The sequence below is a fragment of the Pan troglodytes genome, chromosome 22 (genome assembly GCF_028858775.2).
Source record: "Pan troglodytes isolate AG18354 chromosome 22, NHGRI_mPanTro3-v2.0_pri, whole genome shotgun sequence".
Taxonomy (NCBI): domain Eukaryota; kingdom Metazoa; phylum Chordata; class Mammalia; order Primates; family Hominidae; genus Pan; species Pan troglodytes.
The window spans coordinates 5,948,978-5,957,920 of NC_072420.2; the positions used below are offsets into that span (position 1 = coordinate 5,948,978).

At 38.5% G+C, this 8,943-nt stretch overlaps 1 long non-coding RNA gene across 1 annotated transcript; it reads left to right on the plus strand.

Annotated features, from left to right (window-relative positions):
• Positions 1 to 358: 358 nt before the first annotated feature.
• Positions 359 to 8,109, plus strand: LOC129138340 (uncharacterized). Its single transcript, XR_010154573.1, has 3 exons — positions 359 to 551; positions 1,895 to 2,115; positions 6,764 to 8,109. It is a non-coding gene; the product is annotated as an uncharacterized LOC129138340 (long non-coding RNA).
• Positions 8,110 to 8,943: the final 834 nt, after the last annotated feature.

Consider the following 8,943-nt stretch of genomic DNA (forward strand, 5'->3'; position numbering starts at 1 on the left):
AAAAAATTGTGATTTAGAAATTATGTGATAATTATGAATTGGTCTTAAGCTACAGTGTTCATTGATCACTTTTTAAAACTATGAATGGATTCTATTACTTTTTATATGACCAGATTACATTAATACTAGCATAATTACGATTTCAAATTTTTTACAAATCAGACTTAATTCTGAATTCAGTTATTAGTTTTGATATTGCTGAAATATTTTAAACTTCATCCTCTTTTTTAACATATTCAAAAATACTCTTTGAATCACTGACTCAAAATGAAAGGCAACAAACATAATAATTAGGTTATAATTGTTTTAAAAGTGTATTCTTTTCCTCTGTTTTAGGAACAAGCACAATATAAAAAAACAATTAGAGCAGTTAAACAAGGATATAATACAGCTTCACTAAATAAGAAGGAACTCACACTTAAAGATGTGGAATGTAAATTCTACAAAATGAAAACTGCTTATGAAGAGGTTACAACTGAGTTAGAAGAATATAAGGAAGCCTTTGCAGCAGCATTGAAAGCTAACAGTTCCATGTCAAAAAAATTAACTAAGTAAGTCAAAACATACACTCATAGAAAATGAATTAAGCTCATTAATTTGTTTCAAAAGCATAATTTTTAGTGAGATGGCTTCAGGAGATTAGAAGGAAGTGAATGCTAATTTGACAATGTAATTTTGAAAAATAATGTTAGTAAATAATTTTACCTTTAAAATGTTAGTCAAAGATAGTTTTTGTCTCTCCTCTCATTTTTTTTTTTTTGCTTTTGTATGGCTTTTTTTCCTGAAAAGTCTCATGTAATTAACCTGATCTGTTAGTTTTTTTCACTAAGTATTTTTGAAGCTTTATAATTAATGAAGTGATCTTGTTATAAAATTACTTGTCAGAATTTCCCTAAATAGAAATATTAATGTGTTTAATTTACTTTTCAGTGGATCACAACCTAAATGCAAAGTGGTACTGCTACTCTGGGCACAATTGTTTTTGATTGTGATCTTTAGTATCATCACCAGAGGGTGCCTCAAGAAAGACTATTTGTGTAACATATTCAAGATGTTGCAGAAAGGCACCCTTGTGAAATAGGGAATAAATATCACAGGAATTTAAAGAAGTGTAATTCACAAAGCGGTTAAAAAATAACACCTTGTTCAGCCTGAAGCGGTGTGTGGAAGGCAGAAAGAACATGCCCCACCTCCAGGGCCTTGGTCACAGTGTTGGGGGCTAATTGCCTTCAGAGATGCTTTTGTTCTTTTTGATCACCAACCAGACAATCTAGTTCTCCCCTAGGAGTTGTTGCTCTGAATTATTCCTCAGTGCCAAATGTTTAATTGGTCCTAGATAATGGGTGAAATGTACAAGAGTGAAATCTAAAACTGGTTTACTAAACACAAGTATTCCTAGATTTTTTTTTTCTTTCATTTTAGTTTTCTTAACCTACATTAAGGAGTACAACATGATGTTTTGATATAATTATTTCTAGTGAAGTGGTTCTTATAATGAAGCAAATCAACATATTCATTTTCCCACATTATTACCCTTTAAATACAAGTATTTCTAATGGAATCTTCAGAATCTTACAAGTAGAGCCATTTTAGAAGGCAGGAAGTTTTACCTGTTGAGCCATACATCACTGATAGCCATTTCTCTTCCCTGTCTACTTTGTTTGAACTGCTTGTTCAGTAGAAATCACCTTAGAAACAATGGTGCTTCTTTAGAACGATTTTAAAATTATAATTCCTTACAACAGGTATGCTCTTACACACATCTTCTGTGTGAAAACACTATTTAGTGGGTAATTTGGTTTACTCTCAGGGTAAGTTTTTAAAAACTGCAAGTCATTAAGAATCATTTAAGGAAAAATGAAATATTAAGCATTTGTCTTTGCTATCTTTACAGATCGAATAAGAAAATAGCAATGATCAGTATCAGCTCTTTATGGAGAAAGAGCAGGTGAAATATTTTCTCAGCACTCTTCCTACAAGGCGAGGTCGAGAGTCACCTTGTGTTGAAAATCTTACTAGTATAGGACTCAAGAGAAAATATATTCCCCAAATGCCCGTAAGAATTCCTACTTCAAACCTCAGACATCAAATAACTGCCAGAACTACTTGACTGAGGTTAGTTATATGACCGTTTCTCTTTAGGGTTTCATTTCTCTAGCGTAATTCTTGTTTATAATTTGGAGAAATACTGAGTTGTTCTGTTAACTTTTGCATGTGAAGTAAAGATCATAATTAGCTGTGTTAACACAGAAAGGAAATGGGAACTTTACATTTTTTAATTCCCTGGAGCTCTCATTTTCAAGAGATATCCATTTGCTAACTTTATTCAATAAATGTGACTAAATTGACACGTTTGAAATGTCTTTAAAAGCTGCATTTAAGTTAGGTTTTAGAAAAATTGCATGTTATTGCCTGATAACTGATGATATACTTTGAGATGCTTTGGCTTACTCTCTAATTGATTGTAGTTTAGCTGTGGTTCATATCACATTTTTTTTTTCTTTTTTTTGAGGCAGTGTCTCACTCTGTCACCCAGGCTGGAGTGTCTTGGTGTCATCTCCACTCACTGCAACCTCCACCTCCCGGGTTCAAGTGATTCTCCTGCCTCAGCCTCCTGAGTAGCTGAGACTACAAGCACCCACCATTACACCCAGCTAATGTTTGCATTTTTAGTAGAGACAGGGTGTCACCATATTGGCCAGGCTCTTCTTGAACTCCTGACCTTGCGATCTGCCTGCCTGAGCCTCTCAAAGTGCTGGGATTACAGGCATGAGCCACCGCACCCGGCCCATGCCACTTTTAAAGTTTATTTGCACCAGCCAGGTGTGGTGGCTCATGCCTGTAATCCCAGCACTTTGGGAGGCTGAGGCAGGTGTATCATGAGGTCAGGAGTTCAAGACCAGCCTGGCCAAGATGGTGAAACCCCATCTCTACTAAAAGTACAAAAAAAATATTAGCCTGGTGTGGTCGTGGGCACCTGTAATCCCAGCTACTAGGAAGGCTGAGGCAGAGAATTGCTCGAACCTGGGAGACGGAGGTTGCAGGAGCTGAGATTGCACCACTGCACTCCAGCCTGGGTGACAGGGCAAGACTCCATCTTGAAAATTAAAAAAAATTTTAAAAAGTTTATTTGCACCATCTCAATTCTTCCCACTCATAATCACAACTGAATGATTGGCATCCAAACACTTTGCCACATATGGATGTTTATTATTTAGTAGAATCCAAAATAATTGCATTTTATGAATTAAACAAAACACTAAAATATTCATTTCCATTTTTATGTTAAAAGCTTTGTGCTTGGCCAGGCATGGTGGCTCACACTTGTAATCCCAAAATTTGGGGAGGCCGAGGCAGGTGAATCACCTGACGTCAGGAGTTTGAGACCAGCCTGGCCAACATGATGAAACCTGTCTCTAGTAAAATTACAAAAATTAGCAAGGCATGTTGGCAGGCAGGTGTAATCTCAGATACTCAGGAGCCTGAGGCAGGAGAATCACTTGAACCCAGGAGACAGAGGTTGCAGTAAGCCAAGATGATACCACTGCACTATAGACTTGGTGATGCAGACTCTGTCTCAAAACAAAACAAAAAAAGGTTTGTGCTTTCCTTACATAAGAGTACATCATCTGACTATAAAAATCCTGGAAGAAAACCTAGGAAATACTCTTCTGGCTATCATATTTGTCAATTAATTTATGGCTAAGTCCTCAAAAGCAATTGCAAGAATAACAAAAATTGACAAGTGTGATCTAATTTAGCTAAATAGCTTCTGCACAGCATGAGAAACTATCACGGGATTAAACAGACAGCCTAAAAGAATGGAAGAAAATATTCACAAAGTATGGATATAGCAAACGCCTATTATCCAGAATCCATAAGAGACCTAAACAAATCAACAAGCGAAAAATATATAAGACCATTAAAAATGGGCAAAGGACATGAACAGACAGTTCTCAAAACAACACACGTAAGTGGCCAACAAACATTAACAAATGCTTACCATTGCTAATCATCAGAAAAATGCCAAACAAAACATCAATGAGATACCATTTCACACCAGTCACAATGACTTTTGTTAAAAACAAATAATAAATTAAAACTTTAAAAAGGATGTTGGGGAGGCTGTGGAGAAAAGGGAACACAAACCGTTTGTGGCAATGTAAATTAATTCAGCTACTATGGAAAGCAGTTTGGAAATTAAGAACTAAGAATGACTGTTGGATGCAGCAACCCCATTACTATACTAGGGGTATACCGAAAGGACAATAAATCATTGTAACAAAAAGATGTATACACATGTATGTTCATTGCAGCACTATTCACAATAGCAAAGACGTGGAGTCAATCCAGGTACATCCAAGGTAGATTGAAAATCCAAGGTAGATTGGAAAATTCCATATATACCATGGAATACTATGCAGCCATGAAAAGAACAAAATCACGTCATTTGCAGCAACATGAATACAGCTGGAATCCACTCTCCTAAGCAAACCAACGCAGAAACAGAAACCAAATATCTCATGTTTTCACTCATGTGGGAGCTACATATTGGGTGCACATTGTCATAAAGATGGGAATAATAGACACTGGGAAATAAGAACGGGGAGGGACAGAGTGGGCCAGGGTTGAAAAACTACTTCTTGGGTCCTATGCTCACAACCTGTGTGATGGGTTTAATTGTACTGCAAACCTCGGTATCCCTCAATATGCCTTTGGAAGAAACTTACAGAGGTACCACGTTAATTTAGAATACAAACTAGAAAAAAAAAGAAAAGTTTACTATAAGTAGAGAACAGAAATTTCTTTTTAAGATAAAATTTATTGAACTAAAAAATGGATTAAACTTTTATAAAGGCAGAGTTTTCTAAGAATTTCAAAGCAATGCATTCATTGCAAAAGATGGCTTTAATTACTTAATCTTTTTTTTTTTTTTTTTTTTTTTTTTTTTTTTTTTTTTTTTTGTGAGACAGGGTCTCACTCTGTCACCAGGCTGGAGTGCAGTGGTGCAGTCTTGGCTCACTGCAACCTCCACCTCCTGGCTTCAAGCAATTCTCCTGCCTTAGTATCCCAAGTAGCTGGGACTACAGGTGCACATCACTACGCCCAGCTAATTTTTGTATTTTTAGTAGAGATGGGGTTTCCCCATGTTGGCCAGGATGGTCACGATCTCCTGACCTTGTGATCTGCTTGCTTTGGCCTCCCCAAGTGCTGGGATTACAGGTATGAACCACCATGTCTGGCCATTGTTTAACCTTTGTACTAATAAAACACTACCTTTCTAAAATCATGTATATGCAATAGATCAATATTAACTGCATTTTTGTCAGATTACTCTAAACAGCATTACACATATACATCCTCTGTTATCTAAACTTAAAATGAGTAGAAATTTTATTTTATTTATGTGATTATTTTTCTATTTAAGCAAACTTCAAGTTATGTCTAGTCACTAAAAATACTAAAGGCCACATTTTGTAAGTGATACATGATTTTCATGATAATGTTTCTTGTTTAATTTAGACATTTTTTTTTTTTTTTACTTATTTTAGATGGGGCCGGACTGTGTAGAATAAATAATTAGAGAAACAAAGAGAAGTACGTTGACAAAATTTATTAATTAAATTTAGGTTTATTTTAGAAATAAAGTGTAAATAGCAAATGGCATTCCTTTTCATTCTTGGGTTAGTAGATACTACATCAATTTTTTTTCTTACACACATCTAATGAAAGATGTGAAAACAAAAACTTTCACAGAGAAGACTGTACTTATGCACCATAAATTCATCATGTTCCAAAGCTTAAACAGTTCCCAAGAAGTCTGTGCATCTCTTTTTCACTGGCTCTACACTTTCTTAAGTTTTGCCATCCTCATGGAACTGTCAGCCTGCACACTGAAACGATTCTCAGAAAACAAATGTATCATCACGTTCTCAGGGTTTCAGTAGAGATTGAAGGCCAACAGACCTAAGACTCATTCAGAAATACTTAGCTGAGCAATAACCCTTCATAAGCAGTCACTTGACAGGTGACATTTTAAATCTCCTCTAATTTACTGTGTCATTGGCTTACACTTGTTCTCAGGAAAAGTTCCAAATTTTTCACCATGAAATAAAAACACCCATGTCAATGTAATTTTTGTCAAGTTACTCAGCCTTGTTTCTCACCACTTACTGCACTCTGCCCTTTGCTCTAGCACCAAACTGGATGGAGTGGAACTCTGCAGGGCTCTTCCTCACCTCAGGCTCTTTGCCTTTACCTCTTCCCTCTATCTGGGAAGCTTTTCCTTGTCCTTCAGGTATCAACCTATGTTATCTCCTCCACCAGAAAGCCCATGATATTGACATAAAAGTGGGTAGATGTCCCTTCTCTGTGTTCCAGTAGTGCCCTGCTGTATACCTGTCATGGTATCTATGACTCTATATGGACATTGCCTGCCTGTCTGTTTTTTAGGTTATAGCTTATGACTGTTGAGAGGTGGACCATGCCATCTTCATCTTGTAATTCCAGTGCTGGTTCTAGTACCTTAGCATGTGGCTGTTGATTACATGAATGAAGACTGAAAAAGCTCTGATATTTAAACACAATTAGAATTAATGCCATGTGTAAATTATTAAATAGTAATTTTGTATTGTAAATGTACATACATATTTCTCATTCTTATTAACTCTGATAAAGTTCTCAAGTCTTTAGTTTTTAAACTCACACTTAGTTAACTGAAGTGTTTTAGGTAAAGAACAAAATTCTTTATTTTTCTTTCCAGCTGTTGCTGTATTGGACACTTGCTCCCATCTACTTTCTTCTCTAGAATCCACGGGTAAGCCACATCTAATGAAGAGAATATTTAACCATAAAGTCTTAAGGAAAAATTGTATGATGATTTAAAAGATTATAAAATTTTATTACTGGGCTATTTACACATTTTAATTGTTTCTCATAAAATATATAACATTCCAATATTTACTGAAGTAGGATATTTTTGTATCATATGTATGATTATAATTTATAGGGTATTTTAAATGATGTTTTTTGGCCTCCTTAAGTTTTAAGTGGATCTTGCAAATGAAAACCAGTATTATTGAGTTTGACATACTCAAATTGCCCAAATGTCAGCTGTTTAAACAACTAAGTCATCATTGATACTTTAGTAAAGGTTAGTAAAGGTCATCGAAGGCTTATTTGCATTTTACAGTTTTTATTACTTAGGAGAGTTAAGGAGTACCTGCCAGGTTTGTCCGTGCTAATGTTACAATTTTCTTTCTGTAGTTCAACTGTATTTTGTATGGAGATACTTTGAGGCTCTGTAAATATCTGGTTACTCCTCAGAACCCACTAGATTTAGCATTTCATGGATGACTTGTGTTTGAACAATTATTACTATGATGGTTACCAGATGATTATTTTCTTATTCTCTTCTTTGTTCTACATGGAGAAATAAAACCAATAAATAAGGGAGAAGGAAAGCTCATGATTCTGATGCTCCAATTCCCCAAGATTAGGCCAGTAGTAGACATTCCAAGCTGACTTTATGTCTCTTTGATTTGTCTCCATTACTCTGTCGGCACTTTTTTACTTTCTGGCAGAAGATGTTCTAAGCTCAGCTTGTATTTTCTCTGCTCCAGCTCTGGAATGAGTAATTTTTTTTAGAAGCAGAGGTGGAGCCACTGAGGAAGCACAGGTGAGCCCTCCCCAGTGTGTACTCACTGGTCCCCAACAGAAGAACCACTGCCACATCCACTGAGGTACCAAGAAACTAGCAAAGGGCCTTCTGGCTGTCTGGGGAGAGTCCTCATGTGGACCCTGGCTGTCTCAGAGGTTCTGGATTAGTCTTCCTGTAGCCTCTGTGTTGTGTCTTTAGATCGGGGCTCTGTGGGAAGGGCCCTGAGAGACCCAACAGCACAGCGTGCCTTATCTGCCAAATGTCCCTCCCTTCTTCACACTCTGACACTCAGGAATAGGGTAGATGGTGTGTCCAGGCAGTGTCAGGCCACCTCACTTTCTCCTTTGAGACGGGCCCAGAGGGCCTTTGGGGTGAGTGTGGAGCTGGGAACCTGGAGCCTGAGACCAACTGTCTCTCCCTGTATCTTGGAGGAAAGGCCATGTCCCAAAAAAAACCCCAGGGCCTGACCTCTGGGCACACATGCAGGGAGGGAGGGTCTATGAGCTGAGGGGGACACTGTAATGAGACTTTGAACCCCATTGCTCCGGGGCCTGGTCAGTGGACCATGGTCAGAAATGACCTGGTCATCAGGACCTAGTCATTTGGGACCTGATCAGCAGGGGCCTGGTTAGTGGCGGCCTCCTCAGTAAAGGCCTCATCAGTGGGGACCTGGTGACCTAGTCATTGGAAGCCTAGTCAGTGGGGGGACCTAGTCAGTGGTGGCTTTTTTAGTGGGGTCTGATCTGTTGGAACATAAACAATGAAAAACTGGTTGGTGGGGCATACACAATATATCACGGGCCTGGTCAGTGTGGGGACTTAGTGGCTTGGAGCCTGGTCAGTGAGGGCCTGGTCAGAGAGGGCTCGGTCAGCTGGGTACTCGTTCATGGAGAATTGTTCAGTGGGGGGTCGGGTGGGCAGCAACCTGGTAAATTGTGGTCTTGTCAGTGGGAACCCGGTCTTGTCAATGGGGACCAGGTCAGTGGAAAATTGGTCAGTGGGGTCTGGCCCATGAGGCCTATTAAGTGTGGGCCTGGTTAGGAAGACATGGTCAGTGGGGACTTGATCAGTGGGACCTGGTCAATGGAGGAGTGGTCATTAGGGGCCTCATCACTCATCACTGGGAACCTGGTCAGGGGCAGTTGGTCAGTACCTAGCCTGCTGGCCACTATGTGACCTCAGGCGGGGGGTTGTCTGTGGAGCCTCCTTGCCTCCATCTGCAGGGAAAGTGAGTCAGGGCACCCTGGAGGGTGGCTGGAAAGAGAAGGTGAGAAGATGTGTTG